Genomic DNA, 20,000 nt, shown 5'->3' on the forward strand with positions numbered 1-20,000 from the left:
CATCCACATCACTATGGCCAGCGACCCTCCCTTCCTAAGTCTTCTCTTGGTTTTTTGTCTATAATTTGATGCACATTACTCCTCAGACTTGGCTGAGGAGTACAGCTTTTCTCTCTTCTAATCTGCGTCGTTGCGCACAAATATCAGTTTTGCAAATTTTGAAACCTGATCGACTAGTTGTTGGAATACATTAAATCTTTCTGGGCTTCTAAATATCTCCATGAGCGGTGTGTTCCGCAATTCCCGTCTTGCCTCATTGGCAACTGGATCGAATTCCGGGCATTCCAGGACTACGTGCTCGGGCGTCCCCACAGGAGCGCCACAGACACACTCAGGCGACCGCATACTGCCAATTCTGTGTAAGTATGTTGGATATGGGCCATGCCCGGATAAAAAGTGTACCACTCCAAGTGTTATTGTTAGATGTTTCATCTTAAGCCTCTCGCGGACACTGGGAAAGAAGTCGAAGACCCTTCTCCCAGTGTCTGAGGACTGCCACTGCTCTTGCCAGATATCTGTAATTTTTTCTCTAATCTGCTTGATATTATTCATGTGTTCTCCTATAAGTGCTGTTACTTTTTCGTATTCCCGCTTTTGGATCCAGTGTATAGCTGCATGTTGTCTAATCATTAAATCCAGCGGGTGAAGTCCCATTATTACAAACAAAGCGTCCGTTGGTGTGGTGCTGAAAGCACCAACACAGCGCATGATTACATTCCGCTGTATTCGTCTAATGATACGTGCTGGTTTCACCTGAGTGAGCCTGTGCGCCCACGCGCTGGAACCATACCCCACAACTGGTATCAGTATGCAATTATTGTACATTTTAGTTGCCCCAGGGGGCAAATGGAAACGTCTTTGAGCAATACTAATCAGTTTGTTGAATATTGTAAGGGATTTGGTAGCCACATGGTCGATGTGCGGAGCATAGCTCCACGCCTCATCCATGAGGACGCCCAAGTATCTTGCGGACCTAGATCTCGCAACTAGTCTATTATCCAGCCGCACGACTGGATCACGGGCCAGCTTTCCTTTTAAAAGAATGTAATTTGATTTATGTGGTGCAACTTGTAATTTTGACTTTTGGCACCATTGCATTAAGATCTCAGATACTTGTACTGTTTTATTCTCTATTTCAGCACGACTATCTCCTTCGACCATGATGAAAAGATCGTCTGCATACGCCACCGCTCCCAGTACCGTGTCGTTCCCATCCAAAGTTGTCAGCAGGGGGTCCATGTTTACATCCCAAAACACGGGGCCACACACAGAGCCCTGCGGGCAGCCCTTTGAGATGTCTTTCAACATCACGGCACCAGGAGCCGTGATTTTCGCAACTCTTTTCCGACAGTAATCCCTCAGGCAACCGTATAGCGCCCCCGGACACTCCATCTCCCTTAACTGGGAAAAGAGCGCCGGCCACCACAGGTTGTCGAAGGCGCCGGAAATATCCACCATGATGCCCAGGACATATTTCTTCGTGGACAAGTGCACAATACTTGCTACTTTATTTATGGCATCAGATGTAGACTTGCCCTTTCTGAAACCGTATTGCAATTCACTCATACCACGAAGAAGCCTGTGGCTAGACAGTCTAGACATCAGAAGCTTTTCAAAGGTCTTGCCCAAAACGTCAAGTAAACAGATGGGCCTGTAGGACTTTGCTAGTGTAGGGTCCTTATCTTGGCCCTTCTTGATTATGACTACTTCTGCTATTTTCCAGCATGTTGGGAAGCTCCGCAATTCCAAACATCTGTTGTAAATTTTGGCAAGACTTGGTGCCAACTTTTGTGCTATGCACTGCAGTACTTCTGCCGGTATACCATCTGGCCCTGGGGCTTTCCGCCTCGCGAAGGATTTTATTGCTTGTACCACCTCCTCTTGCGAGAAGGGGTAGACTTGTAGATTATTATTGTATTCTATTTGGTCTTGCTGACGTATCTCCCTCTGCAGCTCAGTGTCCAAATCAGGTCGGTCGTCCGGTAGGAGCACACGAAGTAACTCCTCAGCAGTTTGTCTCCAGTCAATTGTCATGTCGTCAGTATCCTCCTTTTTGATTGTGGAGAGCTGCATTGGGGAGTGTATTTTCTCCCTCACGATTTTGTAGGGCATGCCCCAAGGGTCCAGGGTTAGATGTTCCTTTACGAAGTCCTCCCAACTCTGCTGTCTGTGTTGATTTAGGGTGTCCTTAAAGACCCTCTTCTGTCTTCTGTATATGGTAAGATGGAATTGTCTTTCTGCTTGGGCAAAAGCCCTCTGATAGTTCCTGCGTGCTCTACGCATAGACTGCCTGAGCCGCGACAGCTCCGGAGTCCATGGCGCAGTCGCTTTCCGAATGAGACGTCTTTTCACTGGTATCGCTACGGCGATAGCCGTCTTTATAGAGGTAGTTAGGGCCTCTACTGCCTCTTCCACGTTAAATTCAATTCCGAGCTCTGGAGGATCGAACTCCGCCTCCAGAAGGCCCCAGTTGGCTCTCCCGTAGTCATAACGTATTGTCCACTCTGCAGGCACCCGGTCCTCCTCCACAGATATTTCAAATTCAATGACATTGTGATCACTCGTAGTTATACCGTCGTACGTTTTCCAGTTCAAAATTTTATTTGCAATGTCCATTGAGGTTAAAGTGATGTCAATGAAAGATGCTGCCCCGGCTCGGCTCCTATAAGTTGGAGGGTTGCCGGGGAGATTCGCAACATTCAAATTGTGTTCCATGATTAGATCTTCTAGTTCAATTCCTCTGTGGTCTTGTACCGGGCTATGCCAGAGCGGCGATTTCGCATTTGCATCCATTGATATTATTATAGGCTTGTCTTGTAAGGTTCTTATTGCTGTCCGCAATTGTCTCAGGTAAGTGTCAATATCATGTCTATACTGACAATACAGATTCATTAAATACAAACTGTGTCCTTTTAAATTTACTTCTACAACCGTGAGATGTGTAGTACATAATTGTGCAATTACAGTTGTTTTAATTAAATTACTTAGTATTATGATTGAGGTCATTGGTTGCTGGCCTGAGGCAATCACCTGTGCGTTAACGGGAAAGCCAGGGACCCTTCCCGAGACGGAGTATGGTTCTTGTATTAATAAAATGTCTACTTTATATTCCTCTGTTAGTCTTCTTAATTCGTGTAAGACTAACTGACTTCTCATTGCATTTACCTGAAACACTCTAAAGTGCATCAGGATATCTTGTATAGAAATGGCTATTTGGCCAAGTTTGGGCAGGATCAAAAGCGATCCTGCCGTACATCATTACCATGTCATTGTATATCTTTTTTAGGTCAAAAACCCTGCCCCTTCGAGCAAAAACTTTCGATACAAGTTCCTCCAATTCTTTGAAATCAAGAGGTATATTTACTGCGGCGAGCTGGATGCAATCAGCATCCTCCAGAGCAGGGAATGTTATCTTTCTTCCTCTGGGATACCCGGTCCTCACCAGTTGCCTAAGAGCCACCGTCAAGATCGCTGGGTCTTCTAATCGTGACAGTCTTAGTGACTCCTCGCATATACCATATGTATTCCCAGGGGGACAATTGTTATAAGTCCTTTTTCTAACAGAGGTGTCTACATCTATTGGGTCCATTTTTTCTTTCACCTTGCCACCACCAGTTATTTCTACTTTCAAGGTTTCCAGTACTACTTGTTCTACAGGGTCCTTTGACAAATTTTCTGTGCCATCACCAGTTACAGTTTTATCTAGACACAAATTTGTTAGTGATTTATATGTCTTCTCTGCAGTGTGTCCAGCAGCCGAGCCGGTGCCAGACGCCGATGTCCTCCCCCTTGAGGCCAGGAAGCCCCCGACCCGGCAGGAGAAGTCCGCCGCCCCGCCCGACCCCGCCGCCGCGACCGAGACCCCCCTCCTGTCGGCCAGAAAGGACCCGACCTGACAGGAGAAGTCTACCATCTCCGGCTGCACCGCAGGAACTGGAACAAAGTAAGAATCGTTACTTTCGTCATCTTCATCCAAAGATGATTGTGACCTCCACCTTCTCCATCTTTCTGCATCCCGTGCTACTTTACTGGGTGACTTACGTTTCTGGACTTTTCGGCTAGTCGCCATAGTCAGTCCTTTGAATCAATCTTTGAAGTAACAGCTTGTAAGTCATACACTCCCGTCCTGGGGAGTGACAGATCCTCTTTCTGTACCTACATGGGATGCATATTTCTCGTTTATCACAAGATTTTTTATCATGGCCATCTTCCCCGCATTTTCCACAAACTGAGTTCTGAAAATTACAGTATTTGGCCACATGGCCATAATCCTGGCATTTTGTACATTTTGCCAGTGCTGTATAGTCTTTAACTGATATCGCTGTGTAACCTATATATAATTTGTTTGTTTTGACTATCTGTTTTCTGAGATCAGGTGCCACCTCTACGGCATGATGCACCGTGGGTCGATCCCGTGGCCCTGTTTTGAACCGTAACTTAAATTTCTCCATAAATTCTTCTTTTGTCATCATTTCCTCAAAGTTTTGTTCATATGCACAATTGATGACGTCGTCCTGCGACATGTACGTCGGGACGTCGTACATCATCATTAGTGGTCTTCGTTTCTTTGGTTTCTCGCAAACAAAGGAGTCATTTAGTTTTTTGTTTGCTAATAATTTGTCACAGTCCTCAGTTGAGGCCAATTCGACTATTAAAATGTTTTTGGTCGTTCTGACTTGATTAATTTTGATCTTATCTGTTCTTGGATTTACGCTTTTCTCAAACTGCTCTTTGGCCTTCTTAACGTCTTCGCCTTTTTTCGGTTTGACAAAAATGGTTGGTACAGTTTTCTCAATGTTCTGCCTTATAGTCTCTTGGACTGTCTTTTTAGGTGGAGCCGCTGCTGCTACTGCAGCATACGACCTTTGCGGTTTCTGTAATTCATTGCGGAGCCGCTCATTTTCGGCTTTTACTTCCGCGTACTGTCCTTCTAATTTAGCATGGGCAAGAGCCCAGTTTGCTATGTCCTCTTTCAAAGCCCTAATCTGATCGGCATTTATTTTCCCATGCCGCACACTCCGATCTAATAATCGGAGGAAGGAGGCGTGCCTCTCCATAACTGTCTGATTTAAGCTTCGCTCATCAATTGGAGCATCATGCTCCGAAAGCGCCGATTCACTCTCCATTTGTTCTGCCATATTGCCAAGAAGAGTGAAAAAATTGGGGCCCGTCTGTTACCCCCGACCGGCACCTCTGGCATGGGGGGGGGCTAATGGCAGCTCACCCACCGGTCCCGCCCCTGGACCAAGGGCGCAAGAGAGCTGCTAGGTTGAGCGTGCCGTTTCCAACACACTCGTCCTCTTCGACGGCCTTGCCATCGCAGTTTTCATCCCTCCCTCCCCGGCAAGTGCCCCCCGCACTCCGGGAAGGCGGATTCACCTTCCGTCCTTCGCCCCTTACTAGGCCGAGCTCCCACTCAAGGCCAAGGACCCGGCCCTACTCAGGTGCCGGGTCGGTCACCCAGACTTTCAGGGGTCTGGACCCAGCTAACCTAGCCGGGGACATGTCACCACACCCCGGCTTGGCAGATCATGTCTCGGAAATCCAGAGACACGGCGAAGGACACTTGACGGCTCAGGCCGGAGTCCCACCCCGGCGAGCAAGACCGTCGGAATCAGTGCGCAAGATGTTCGACGCACTGTATTTTGGGAACAGATGTTGTGTCCCCTTTGACGCAGCACCCCCTGCGCCATGCACCCTTTGCTTTCGCCTTGGGTTGGGGGACTTTTAACGTCGTCCAGGACGTGAGGAACTGCGGCAGAAGGACCGCAGGGTTCCGGGATCGTCGTAAGACTTACCCTCATACCCTCGCCCAGCCGCCGCGCTCAACTCAGGGGAGACAGTTGTTGCGTCTCCCGTAACGCAGCTTCCCCTGCGCCATGCACCCTTTGCTTTCGCTTGGGTTGGGGGCATTTAACGTCCTGCCAGGACGGGAGTTTTACGTCCTGCCTTGACACACGACAACCCACACCTATCGACGCAGCCCGGAAGGTGTTAAAGGAGTCAGTCCGGGTCTTATTTGTGGAGTTTTACATCAACGAGACGGTGCGGCACTCAAACCCGAGTTACGTTCCCCGGAGGGTCTCCACACGTACTGGGGGATCATGACCGACCATGTCTCACCCACCGCTTTTGATAATTCACGGTGGGCCAGTGCGGACCAGTGTGGGTTGCACCCAGTTAAGGGCTAGCCTTTTAACGTCATGCATGGACGGCCCTTCCCGTGTTAGCTTCGCCCCATCTTGTGGGGGTACTGAGCGCCAGGGCCACGTCAAGGCCACGGGATAGGACATTACGGTCCCCGCCCCACTCAGGTTCCTCTGAGCCCTGCTGAAGGCAGAATTTCAGGGAATCAGAGGGTCTCCTGGCGGTTTTAACCCAGTTATCGGGAGGCAACACACCTCCCCCGGGTGGCGCCACGCAGACCGCTTTCCCAGCGAGTAGATAGGGACAGCGGGAATCTCGTTAATCCATTCATGCGCGTCACTAATTAGATGACGAGGCATTTGGCTAGGTGTGTGGACAGCCTCGCGGCTATCTTGTCCAAGTTATTATAATGCCACTGGTGGGGCAAGGAAGCAATCATGTCCGGGTCTTTCCCTAGCAATGCCTTCTAAAGATGTCACGGAAGGGTGCTCATTGTTGTCGAGCCGTGCGCCAAACTGTACGCATGAACTGCTGGTGTATTCTAACACCTGCTGTTATGGTGTTGCAGACAAGTTCCCTGATAAGGAACTGGCGAAGATGGAACCGGCTCCATATAGCCTTATTACATGGTGCCCATGCACCACGTGCGCCAACAACGAGCGGCATAATGTCGGGTGGGCGACTCAGATTGTATTTCCGCTGGAGTGCGCTGAGAAGCGCTGGCTGCTCATACTTCTGTCTCTTGATCGTTTCAGCACGATTGAGACTCCCGGTATACTCATATGTAATGGTTGACTCTATAATTGTCCCAAAACCCGTTCCTGGCTTGAAGTCCTGATCGTGGGTGACTAGAAGGTCTGGGACATACCGGTCCGAGTTGATAAGTGTGATAGAAGGCGTTGTAATCACATTGTACCCTTTATGCTCAAGTTCTTTTTGAATTGAGCTACCAACTCGGTCGTGCCTATCTATTCTAGCAAAATGCGTAAGTGGGCAACGTTGGAGGACATGCTGAAGAGTCTCTCTCCTGTTCCTGCAAGGACCTCCTGCTCTGCAGTTGGCGGCAGGACCCTGTATATAAGGGGCTCCTCTGGTGGGCAACAAACCAATTCGCAGATGGACTGCGCCAATGTACTGCCTACCTGTCCAGAATGGTGGTGGGTCGTTGATCCACTTATTGCACTCAGAGTCGTGCTGGCAATACTCCAAGCCGCGGCCTAGTGCGGATTTGTGTAACCGTGCCCGCCAATATCTTGTAACCCCATCAGATGTTGGGATAACTACTGAACCTTTAACTGTTAGTATTCTCTTAAGCCTGGTTACGAGCTTGGACACGGTTTCTGTTTTAATGATGGCTTGCACGTGGATGTCGTTAAGAGACGACAACTGCTGAATTCTCCTGTAAAATACAGAGCCAATCAGCAGCCTTAATGCTGGTATACCCAAGCCACCATCACGCTGCCTAGCATGGAGGAATGGCGTTGGAGTTGTCTTAGGCAGATGGAGAGTTGCCTTAACGAACTGTATGATTAGGTGGTCCAGATAGTCTAATTTCTTGGCTGTAATGTTACTGTTCTGCAAGATGTGAACCAGTCTCGGTATGAGGTACGTATGAAGAACAGTTATCTTTTGCCAAGGCTTGAGTGCGGCACGTTTCAGGCGGTCCAACAGCGATGACAGAATAGATGGAGAAGGAGTCTGAATTCCCTGGTGCTCAAAGGTATAACCCAGGTAGTGCAGCTGTTCTTGCACGTTCAAGGCAGGTATTTTAGCGCCAGATAACTTGAACAGACTTTTGGTTTCTACTGCACACCGTTTGGAGTGTGCCACTCTAATAAATTGAAAGGCCTTGCTTTTTGAGGGGTTCACCTCTAAAGCCGTGCTCTTCGTGAACCTCTCAACACATCGCAGATGTTGCTGCATGCCCTCTCTGGTCGACGAGAGGAGAACAATGTCATCCGCAAAGCCGAGAATAGCAAATTTCTCTCCATTGACTTCAACCCCATAGGACTGGTTGACTGATTCCATGAGCCTGTCCATTACCATATTGAAGATGACAGGACTGAGTGGATCACCTTGTTTAACTCCCCTATGAAACTCAACTTCTCCAAAGGTGTCTTTACCAAGCTGGAGATTGGTCGTTTGTCCTTTGTAAGATGACAATATATACTCGAGAGTCAAGTCATCCACTCCATGAGACCACAGTGCCTGATGTATGGCCCTCCAAGATACCCGATCGAAGGCTTTCGTTAAATCAAGGGCCACCACAAAAATTGGCTTTCCTCTAGCCCTATGCTCCTTGATAATAACATCTAAGGAAAGTGCGTTCGCCATAATTCCATCAACGGACCTGAAGCCCCGTTGGGCAGGATGGATAGAAATGACCTGAGCCAACCTGAAAGCCAAGATCTTATTTACCAGGCGTACTACCATTGATGAGATAGTTATTGGTCTCCAGTTAGATGGAGAGCGCAGGTCGCCTTTCTTAGGTAGAAGGCAGGTCTTGCTCACTGTAAATACAGATGGTGGTTGTTTTAAACCAAACACCACATTAAGCAGGACATTCAGATCCGCGTTCGGGATATTTCTCAGATGTTCATGAGTCACGCCATCAGGACCAGCGGCTGTTCGCTTTAATTTATGCGACCAATTCCTAGTTTCATTCAGTGAGAAAGGCATACTCGTGTCTTTGATGGAATCGGGATTCCTAGGCGGTAGCACGATCTCGGGGCCATGTTCCTCTCTTGCGTAGTAGCCCTTGAAATAGTCCACAAGCAGACTCCTGTCTGGTCTTGTGGTTGTACCGTTCTCCTCCTCACCATTGAGAATTCCTCTTACCAAGCTAGTTCTGTTATTTAACCACCGATACTGGGCATCTCGGAATCTACGAGATCTTTCCTGCTGCCGCACTCTTCGCTGTTCATTCCTGCCACCCTTATGTGGCTTCGCGACCTTTGGCTGTCTCTTCCTTCTTCTAGATCTATGTAGTGGTCTAGCATTCAGTTGTTGGATGATTCCAGTGACCTGATCGTCAATGGCGAACCAAGGTGATGAATTGTCAAGAACTAATTCAACCAGCCTTTTATAGGGTGGTGAGCACTGGTCTTTCATTTGCTCCAGATGGGAAATAATAAGTTCATTGCTAATCCAAAGGCTTTGTTCTTGTGGAGTGGCATAACTCGCAGATTCTGCAACCTCATCGGGGACCGCACCGACAGCGTCCTCCATCCTGCCTTTCACAGACTCCAGGAGTTGTTGGTACTCTGGAAGTGCTCTCCTTTTCTTGATACCTTCCGCAGATCTTCCTAACTTTCTACCCAAGTACGTGTTCAACTGTAATTGAGTAGACCACTCCCCCGCACATTCCACTTCAAGAAACGCCATTTCCTCCATCTCAGCGGCGCTCCAATTCCCTTTCCGTTTGCCACTAGCTTGCACTAGGTCGACGGCATTAAAATCAACAGGATGTACTCGTTTCTCATGCAGCCGCCGTCCAATGAAGGTCGTAAATTGCCTACCACAAAATGCACATTTGTGCAAGCCGTCCTCGTTGGGCGCGTTAATTAAGCCTTTGCACCTACGAATATGTTGTTTCTGTTGGGCCGCTGTTCGCCTACCAATACCTAACTGACATTTGGGACATGTAATGCTGTTCTCTAAACTTGGCGAATCAACATTCCTGCCAAGTCTTGCGTCCGTGGTAACCACAGTAGAAAGTTGAGGGTCCTGTACATTCGGGCCCTCCATCCGAGGCTCCGCTGAATTCATCGTCGCAACTGAGGCTCTCCTTAAGAGAGAGGGGAGATAGGCTGCGAACCTGGCACCCCTGCGGCCAATAGGCCTACAAACCGGAGGCTCGTCTCGGATACTAGGACAGAAACCTGCCCCGACACCTCAAACGACGGCTCCAGTATAAATACGAGATTAAACCCGTTGTTCCTACAAGCGAACGGCACTGCCACTATGAGGCCAACACCAATTCGAGGGGCACTGGCCAGAGCCAGCAAGGCTCCCCCCGCCCATAGTCCTTGTATTTGCGAGATTCCTCTCGCACCGTTGACAAGTCACCGCCGAGGTCGCTTAAGCGATACCTCTACCGCACATCTATGCTATCATTTTCCGCCCTTTACCCACATAACATGGGATTGGGTAGTCCAATAACAGCTTTAAGGGCGACCGCCGTGCGGTCTGCAAGCGGCTCCATCGTGGCCCTAAAAAGGACACTGTCCTCAAAAGGACAATAGGAGGTCCTGAAAAGGACACTGCCCCGATAAGGGCACTTGGATACTAGCGAATCCCACAGTACAACAGTGGCCCGACACCTCAGACGACTACCGCAGCTGTCGCCCATTATTGACCAAAGACTCGTCTCGGATACTAAGGCATCAACTGCCTCGACACCTCAAACGACTGCTTTGATACGAGGTCTCGTCTCGGATACTAGTACAAACTAGGTCTGTCCCGACACCTCAAGTGACGGCCCCGTGGCCCTTCCCTATTGGCTGCAAAGCCAGTCGCCCTTTGGCTTGCCTTAGCTCACCTCACGGTAGCTGACAATGCACCCGACTCTCGCCTCGGGGAGGCTAGGGACTAGGACTTCACCGCAGAGAGGCTAGGGGCACCACTCACCGATCCCAGCCAGAGGCATGGGGCACAGTGTGACTACCCTGTATTTCGCATCTTGCGGGCTTAAGAGAGTCATAGTTACTCCCGCCGTTTACCCGCGCTTGCTTGAATTTCTTCACGTTGACATTCAGAGCACTGGGCAGAAATCACATTGCGTCAACACCCGCTAGGGCCATCGCAATGCTTTGTTTTAATTAGACAGTCGGATTCCCCCAGTCCGTGCCAGTTCTGAGTTGATCGTTGAATGGCGGCCGAAGAGAATCCGCGCACCCGCGCGCCCCCGGAGGAGCACGCTAAGGCGGACGCGGCCTCGCAGCAAGGAAGATCCGTGGGAGGCCAAGGCACGGGACCGAGCTCGGATCCTGCACGCAGGTTGAAGCACCGGGGCGCGAACGCCGCGCAGGCGCGCGCATCCTGCACCGCCGGCCAGCACGAGGCCGACCAACGGCGAGAGCAGACCACGCCCGCGCTAAACGCCCGCACTTACCGGCACCCCTACGGCACTCACCTCGCCCAGGCCCGGCACGTTAGCGCTGACCCACTTCCCGACCAAGCCCGACACGCCCCGATCCTCAGAGCCAATCCTTATCCCGAAGTTACGGATCCAATTTGCCGACTTCCCTTACCTACATTATTCTATCGACTAGAGGCTCTTCACCTTGGAGACCTGCTGCGGATATGGGTACGAACCGGCGCGACACCTCCACGTGGCCCTCTCCCGGATTTTCAAGGTCCGAGGGGAAGATCGGGACACCGCCGCAACTGCGGTGCTCTTCGCGTTCCAAACCCTATCTCCCTGCTAGAGGATTCCAGGGAACTCGAACGCTCATGCAGAAAAGAAAACTCTTCCCCGATCTCCCGACGGCGTCTCCGGGTCCTTTTGGGTTACCCCGACGAGCATCTCTAAAAGAGGGGCCCGACTTGTATCGGTTCCGCTGCCGGGTTCCGGAATAGGAACCGGATTCCCTTTCGCCCAACGGGGGCCAGCACAAAGTGCATCATGCTATGACGGCCCCCATCAACATCGGATTTCTCCTAGGGCTTAGGATCGACTGACTCGTGTGCAACGGCTGTTCACACGAAACCCTTCTCCGCGTCAGCCCTCCAGGGCCTCGCTGGAGTATTTGCTACTACCACCAAGATCTGCACCGACGGCGGCTCCAGGCAGGCTCACGCCCACACCCTTCTGCGCCCACCGCCGCGACCCTCCTACTCGTCAGGGCTTCGCGGCCGGCCGCAAGGACCGGCCATGACTGCCAGACTGACGGCCGAGTATAGGCACGACGCTTCAGCGCCATCCATTTTCAGGGCTAGTTGCTTCGGCAGGTGAGTTGTTACACACTCCTTAGCGGATTCCGACTTCCATGGCCACCGTCCTGCTGTCTTAAGCAACCAACGCCTTTCATGGTTTCCCATGAGCGTCGATTCGGGCGCCTTAACTCGGCGTTTGGTTCATCCCACAGCGCCAGTTCTGCTTACCAAAAGTGGCCCACTTGGCACTCCGATCCGAGTCGTTTGCTCGCGGCTTCAGCATATCAAGCAAGCCGGAGATCTCACCCATTTAAAGTTTGAGAATAGGTTGAGGTCGTTTCGGCCCCAAGGCCTCTAATCATTCGCTTTACCGGATGAGACTCGTACGAGCACCAGCTATCCTGAGGGAAACTTCGGAGGGAACCAGCTACTAGATGGTTCGATTAGTCTTTCGCCCCTATACCCAGCTCCGACGATCGATTTGCACGTCAGAATCGCTACGGACCTCCATCAGGGTTTCCCCTGACTTCGTCCTGGCCAGGCATAGTTCACCATCTTTCGGGTCCCAACGTGTACGCTCTAGGTGCGCCTCACCTCGCAATGAGGACGAGACGCCCCGGGAGTGCGGAGGCCGCCGCCCCGTGAAGGGCGGGGAAGCCCCATCCTCCCTCGGCCCGCGCAAGGCGAGACCTTCACTTTCATTACGCCTTTAGGTTTCGTACAGCCCAATGACTCGCGCACATGTTAGACTCCTTGGTCCGTGTTTCAAGACGGGTCGTGAAATTGTCCAAAGCTGAAGCGCCGCTGACGGGAGCGATTATTCCGCCCGAGAGCATCCCGAGCCAACAGCGGCGCGGGTCCGGGGCCGGGCCAGGTAGGTCCGTCATCCGGGAAGAACCGCGCGCGCTTGCCGGGAGCCCGAGCGCCCAAAGGGGCGAATCGACTCCTCCAGATATACCGCCGGGCAGCCAGCCAGGACACCGGGGCTCTGCCCAACAGACGCGAACCGAGGCCCGCGGAAGGACAGGCTGCGCACCCGGGCCGTAGGCCGGCACCCAGCGGGTCGCGACGTCCTACTAGGGGAGAAGTGCGGCCCACCGCACACCGGAACGGCCCCGCCCCGCGGCGAGTGGAAAGGCAACCGGACACGACCCCGCCGCGGATTGCTCCGCGCGGGCGGCCGGCCCCATCTGCCGAGGGCGGAGGCCAGTGGCCGGATGGGCGTGAATCTTACCCGTTCGACCTTTCGGACTTCTCACGTTTACCCCAGAACGGTTTCACGTACTTTTGAACTCTCTCTTCAAAGTTCTTTTCAACTTTCCCTCACGGTACTTGTTCGCTATCGGTCTCGTGGTCATATTTAGTCTCAGATGGAGTTTACCACCCACTTGGAGCTGCACTCTCAAGCAACCCGACTCGAAGGAGAGGTCCCGCCGACGCTCGCACCGGCCGCTACGGGCCTGGCACCCTCTACGGGCCGTGGCCTCATTCAAGTTGGACTTGGGCTCGGCGCGAGGCGTCGGGGTAGTGGACCCTCCCAAACACCACATGCCACGACAGGCGGCAGCCTGCGGGGTTCGGTGCTGGACTCTTCCCTGTTCGCTCGCCGCTACTGGGGGAATCCTTGTTAGTTTCTTTTCCTCCGCTTAGTAATATGCTTAAATTCAGCGGGTAGTCTCGCCTGCTCTGAGGTCGTTGTACGAGGTGTCGCACGCCACACCGCCAGCCGGCTGTGCACGCTACCGAGTAAGTACCGGTATGCGAACCGCCAGGCGACGGGCGCGCATCGCACGTTTAAGGAGACGCGGCCGGCGCCACAGGCGGCCACGACACTCCCAGGTCTGCGAAGCGGGGCAAACGCCGCGCGCTTCAGTATACGTAGCCGACCCTCAGCCAGACGTGGCCCGGGAACGGAATCCATGGACCGCAATGTGCGTTCGAAACGTCGATGTTCATGTGTCCTGCAGTTCACATGTCGACGCGCAATTTGCTGCGTTCTTCATCGACCCACGAGCCGAGTGATCCACCGTCCTGGGTGATCTTTTCATAGTTTCCACTATCTCTTTCAAGACAGTTGCATAGGCGGGACTGAGGCGTGTGGCGGCCCCTGTTCCAGCGTTCAGTGTCCAACGGCCTCACGGCCGATGGGCGTCGTACGGCTCCACACCGGAGCGGACAGGCACTCGGGCGAAAGTCATTCAAAACCGGCGCCAGGCGCCAGGTGCCGCAGGCCAGCCGCTCCAGCGCTTCAGCGCTCGTACCACACAACATTGCCGTTAGTTTTGAGACGAACGCGTGGTTCCGCACGCGGCGCACGGCTACTGCGAGCCGTACAGGTAGCGTGTTGCGCGACACGACACGCACATCGAAAGACATGCAGTCTAGTCGGTAATGATCCTTCCGCAGGTTCACCTACGGAAACCTTGTTACGACTTTTACTTCCTCTAAATGATCAAGTTTGGTCATCTTTCCGGTAGCATCGGCAACGACAGAGTCAATGCCGCGTACCAGTCCGAAGACCTCACTAAATCATTCAATCGGTAGTAGCGACGGGCGGTGTGTACAAAGGGCAGGGACGTAATCAACGCGAGCTTATGACTCGCGCTTACTGGGAATTCCTCGTTCATGGGGAACAATTGCAAGCCCCAATCCCTAGCACGAAGGAGGTTCAGCGGGTTACCCCGACCTTTCGGCCTAGGAAGACACGCTGATTCCTTCAGTGTAGCGCGCGTGCGGCCCAGAACATCTAAGGGCATCACAGACCTGTTATTGCTCAATCTCGTGCGGCTAGAAGCCGCCTGTCCCTCTAAGAAGAAAAGTAATCGCTGACAGCACGAAGGATGTCACGCGACTAGTTAGCAGGCTAGAGTCTCGTTCGTTATCGGAATTAACCAGACAAATCGCTCCACCAACTAAGAACGGCCATGCACCACCACCCACCGAATCAAGAAAGAGCTATCAATCTGTCAATCCTTCCGGTGTCCGGGCCTGGTGAGGTTTCCCGTGTTGAGTCAAATTAAGCCGCAGGCTCCACTCCTGGTGGTGCCCTTCCGTCAATTCCTTTAAGTTTCAGCTTTGCAACCATACTTCCCCCGGAACCCAAAAGCTTTGGTTTCCCGGAGGCTGCCCGCCGAGTCATCGGAGGAACTGCGGCGGATCGCTGGCTGGCATCGTTTATGGTTAGAACTAGGGCGGTATCTGATCGCCTTCGAACCTCTAACTTTCGTTCTTGATTAATGAAAACATACTTGGCAAATGCTTTCGCTTCTGTTCGTCTTGCGACGATCCAAGAATTTCACCTCTAACGTCGCAATACGAATGCCCCCGCCTGTCCCTATTAATCATTACCTCGGGTTCCGAAAACCAACAAAATAGAACCGAGGTCCTATTCCATTATTCCATGCACACAGTATTCAGGCGGGCTTGCCTGCTTTAAGCACTCTAATTTGTTCAAAGTAAACGTGCCGGCCCACCGAGACACTCAATAAAGAGCACCCTGGTAGGATTTCAACGGGGTCCGCCTCGGGACGCACGAGCACGCACGAGGCGGTCGCACGCCTTCGGCTCGCCCCACCGGCAGGACGTCCCACGATACATGCCAGTTAAACACCGACGGGCGGTGAACCAACAGCGTGGGACACAAATCCAACTACGAGCTTTTTAACCGCAACAACTTTAATATACGCTATTGGAGCTGGAATTACCGCGGCTGCTGGCACCAGACTTGCCCTCCAATAGATACTCGTTAAAGGATTTAAAGTGTACTCATTCCGATTACGGGGCCTCGGATGAGTCCCGTATCGTTATTTTTCGTCACTACCTCCCCGTGCCGGGAGTGGGTAATTTGCGCGCCTGCTGCCTTCCTTGGATGTGGTAGCCGTTTCTCAGGCTCCCTCTCCGGAATCGAACCCTGATTCCCCGTTACCCGTTACAACCATGGTAGGCGCAGAACCTACCATCGACAGTTGATAAGGCAGACATTTGAAAGATGCGTCGCCGGTACGAGGACCGTGCGATCAGCCCAAAGTTATTCAGAGTCACCAAGGCAAACGGACCGGACGAGCCGACCGATTGGTTTTGATCTAATAAAAGCGTCCCTTCCATCTCTGGTCGGGACTCTGTTTGCATGTATTAGCTCTAGAATTACCACAGTTATCCAAGTAACGTGGGTACGATCTAAGGAACCATAACTGATTTAATGAGCCATTCGCGGTTTCACCTTAATGCGGCTTGTACTGAGACATGCATGGCTTAATCTTTGAGACAAGCATATGACTACTGGCAGGATCAACCAGGGAGCTGCGTCAACTAGAGCTGAGCAGCCGGCCGCCCGGGAGTGTGTCCCGGGGGCCCGCGCGAACACGCAAGCGTCCGCTCAATTATTCTGCAAACAGGAGGAGGCTGAGCTCCCCTGCACAACACACCTCGAAACCCTCTCAGGTCCCGGCGGCGCGCAGCGCCGTCCTAAGTACTTGGTCGGGTTCGAGAGAGGCGCAATCGCCCGGAGTTAGGCGAGTAGACGCTTTAGGTGCGACCACCCATGCTCCCAACTGAGCTTGCCGCTGCCGACAGAGGCCCGGGAGCGTGCTGTCGTGGCATTGCCGGCGGGAGACAACACGCGCCACCTACGGTGACCGGCAGCTCCAACGCCGGCGCCACAGAAGGACAAAAGCCCCACTTGGGTGCCGAAGCGAACTCTCCCAGCACAGCGCACGCGCCAACACGTCCGCACAGCTGCGATACAAACCACCTGCGAGAACCGCTGGGGCGACCGAGCAGCAGACGGCGTCGCGGCGCCGAGCGCCGGGCGGCGGCGCATCCTCAGCGCACAAAGTCCTCAATCGGACCAGCACACTGCAGATGGCCACCGCGCTTCGCACCGGGCCCGCGAGGACCTACTTTGGCCGCAAGGCGCCGCGAGCAGGGGGCGCCGGCGCGCAGCTGCGCCGCCTGCCGCGTCCGTCGGCCGGCGCGCCTGCCACTGGCCGCCCCCACCAGCCGGCTGTAGCGCGTGCGCCCACGCACCGCGCTGCCAGCACGCCGGGCGGCCCCCCCTCACCGGCCGGGGACGGTCCCACCCAGCCACCGCCGCGTATCGCCTCACACCCAGATCCCCTTTCACGTTCGTGGGCATGGTGGGTATCCCTGAAACAACCGGTTAATAGCTCGACCGATCGTCGCCAACACTGATTCACCTCTAGCGAGAACAACCGCACCACAACGGGTTACCAGTTGTTCATTTGCGTAACGTCACCAGCAAACGTACACGTCCATCGCCATTTGCAACGAGTATTGCATGCCTGTGTCAGGTGTCACAACACACTACGTCTGCCCACATAGACGCAACAACATGTGCACGCCTAGAGAACACGTGGAAGGTCGACCCCGTACGTATGCGGTGTCCATTGTGCGAACGACTGTCAGCCGGCCTCTGCAGCATGTCGCAGATGTGGAACACGGTGCAACATGCTATCACGGTGTGTGAGAAGAGACGACTACGTCCGAATACACGCTCCACTACATCAACAGACTGCTCATGCTGATCGCCATCCAGGGCGTCCGTTCCTCCCACACGTCTGTATGGCGTACCACACTGCAATCCAGCTCTTATAGGGAGACGACACGTAGCTGCGTGCACAATATTTGGACTGTATGGTCCGCCGTTGCTAGGCGCAGTCGTCATACGGCCACATGTGCCACGATGTATCATTCAGTACATACGGACCAATGTGCAGTACAGTTTGTGGGTAAAGCGTACATCGGCGGACAGGTGACAGGCCGTACCACAACGTAGGCTGAGTACGTCGGCATGCGAAGGGCGTTGAACATGCAAACTTCTCACCGACCAGCTTGCGAAGGCAGGGGGGAAGGGGGGGGGGCATGTACGTCCTGCTGCTATCCACATTACAGTGTACAGCAGGAGCATGTGGAAAGTCAGCAACACCTGCAAGGTGTTTAACATGACGCGATACACAGGGGACCGGGCAGTGCGAGTAGCGAACTATATTGCGAGGGTTGCGGTTAGGCAACACTACACTAATTTAACGAGTTGCATAACAATTACAGAGCAGGTTCAGCGACAACGTGCGTCAGGTTAAGGCGCAATATAGTTTTGGTTACGGCGCACTTTAGGTTAGGTTAAGGCATATTATAGGTTAGGTTAAGGCATATTATAGGTTAGGTTAAGGCATATTATAGGTTAGGTTAAGGCATATTATAGGTTAGGTTAAGGCATATTATAGGTTAGGTTAAGGCATATTATTGGTTAGGTTAAGGCATATTATAGGTTAGGTTAAGGCATATTATAGGTTAGGTTAAGGCATATTATAGGTTAGGTTAAGGCATATTATAGGTTAGGTTAAGGCATATTATAGGTTAGGTTAAGGCATATTATAGGTTAGGTTAAGGCATATTATAGGTTACGTTACGGCACAACATGGGTTACGTTACGGCACAACATGGGTTACGTTACGGCACAACATGGGTTACGTTACGGCACAACATGGGTTACGTTACGGCACAACATGGGTTACGTTACGGCACAACATGGGTTACGTTACGGCACAACATGGGTTACGTTACGGCACAACATGGGTTACGTTACGGCACAACATGGGTTACGTTACGGCACAACATGGGTTACGTTACGGCACAACATGGGTTACGTTACGGCACAACATGGGTTACGTTACGGCACAACATGGGTTACGTTAAGGCACAAATTAGGTTAGGTTAAGGCACAAACTAGGTTAGGTTAAGGCACAAACTAGGTTAGGTTAAGGCACAACGTAGGTTAGGTTAAGGCACAACGTAGGTTAGGTTAAGGCACAACGTAGTTTAGGTTAAGGCACAACGTAGGTTAGGTTAAGGCACAACGTAGGTTAGGTTAAGGCACAACGTAGGTTAGGTTAAGGCACAAATTAGGTTAGGTTAAGGCACAAATTAGGTTAGGTTAAGGCACAAATTAGGTTAGGTTAAGGCACAAATTAGGTTAGGTTAAGGCACAAATTAGGTTAGGTTAAGGCACAAATTAGGTTAGGTTAAGGCACAAATTAGGTTAGGTTAAGGCACAAATTAGGTTAGGTTAAGGCACAAATTAGGTTAGGTTAAGGCACAAATTAGGTTAGGTTAAGGCACAACGTAGGTTAGGTTAAGGCACAACGTAGGTTAGGTTAAGGCACAACGTAGGTTAGGTTAAGGCACAACGTAGGTTAGGTTAAGGCACAACGTAGGTTAGGTTAAGGCACAACGTAGGTTAGGTTAAGGCACAACGTAGGTTAGGTTAAGGCACAACGTAGGTTAGGTTAAGGCACAACGTAGGTTAGGTTAAGGCACAACGTAGGTTAGGTTAAGGCACAACGTAGGTTAGGTTAAGGCACAACGTAGGTTAGGTTAAGGCACAACGTAGGTTAGGTTAAGGCACAACGTAGGTTAGGTTAAGGCACAACGTAGGTTAGGTTAAGGCACAACGTAGGTTAGGTTAAGGCACAAATTAGGTTAGGTTAAGGCACAAATTAGGTTAGGTTAAGGCACAAATTAGGTTAGGTTAAGGCACAAATTAGGTTAGGTTAAGGCACAAATTAGGTTAGGTTAAGGCACAAATTAGGTTAGGTTAAGGCACAAATTAGGTTAGGTTAAGGCACAAATTAGGTTAGGTTAAGGCACAAATTAGGTTAGGTTAAGGCACAAATTAGGTTAGGTTAAGGCACAAATTAGGTTAGGTTAAGGCACAAATTAGGTTAGGTTAAGGCACAACGTAGGTTAGGTTAAGGCACAACGTAGGTTAGGTTAAGGCACAACGTAGGTTAGGTTAAGGCACAACGTAGGTTAGGTTAAGGCACAACGTAGGTTAGGTTAAGGCACAACGTAGGTTAGGTTAAGGCACAACGTAGGTTAGGTTAAGGCACAACGTAGGTTAGGTTAAGGCACAACGTAGGTTAGGTTAAGGCACAATGTAGGTTAGGTTAAGGCACAAC

The 20,000-nt window shown here is 51.8% G+C and overlaps 2 non-coding genes across 2 annotated transcripts; both read right to left on the reverse strand.

Moving 5' to 3' along the window:
• Positions 1 to 13,907: 13,907 nt before the first annotated feature.
• On the reverse strand, positions 13,908 to 14,062 carry LOC126476348 (5.8S ribosomal RNA). The gene has a single exon (XR_007586893.1). It is a non-coding gene; the product is annotated as a 5.8S ribosomal RNA (ribosomal RNA).
• Positions 14,063 to 14,413: 351 nt separating this feature from the next.
• LOC126476816 (small subunit ribosomal RNA) lies at positions 14,414 to 16,322 on the reverse strand. Its single transcript, XR_007587256.1, has one exon. It is a non-coding gene; the product is annotated as a small subunit ribosomal RNA (ribosomal RNA).
• Positions 16,323 to 20,000: the final 3,678 nt, after the last annotated feature.

This window comes from Schistocerca serialis, chromosome 4, assembly GCF_023864345.2.
Source record: "Schistocerca serialis cubense isolate TAMUIC-IGC-003099 chromosome 4, iqSchSeri2.2, whole genome shotgun sequence".
Classification (NCBI taxonomy): domain Eukaryota; kingdom Metazoa; phylum Arthropoda; class Insecta; order Orthoptera; family Acrididae; genus Schistocerca; species Schistocerca serialis.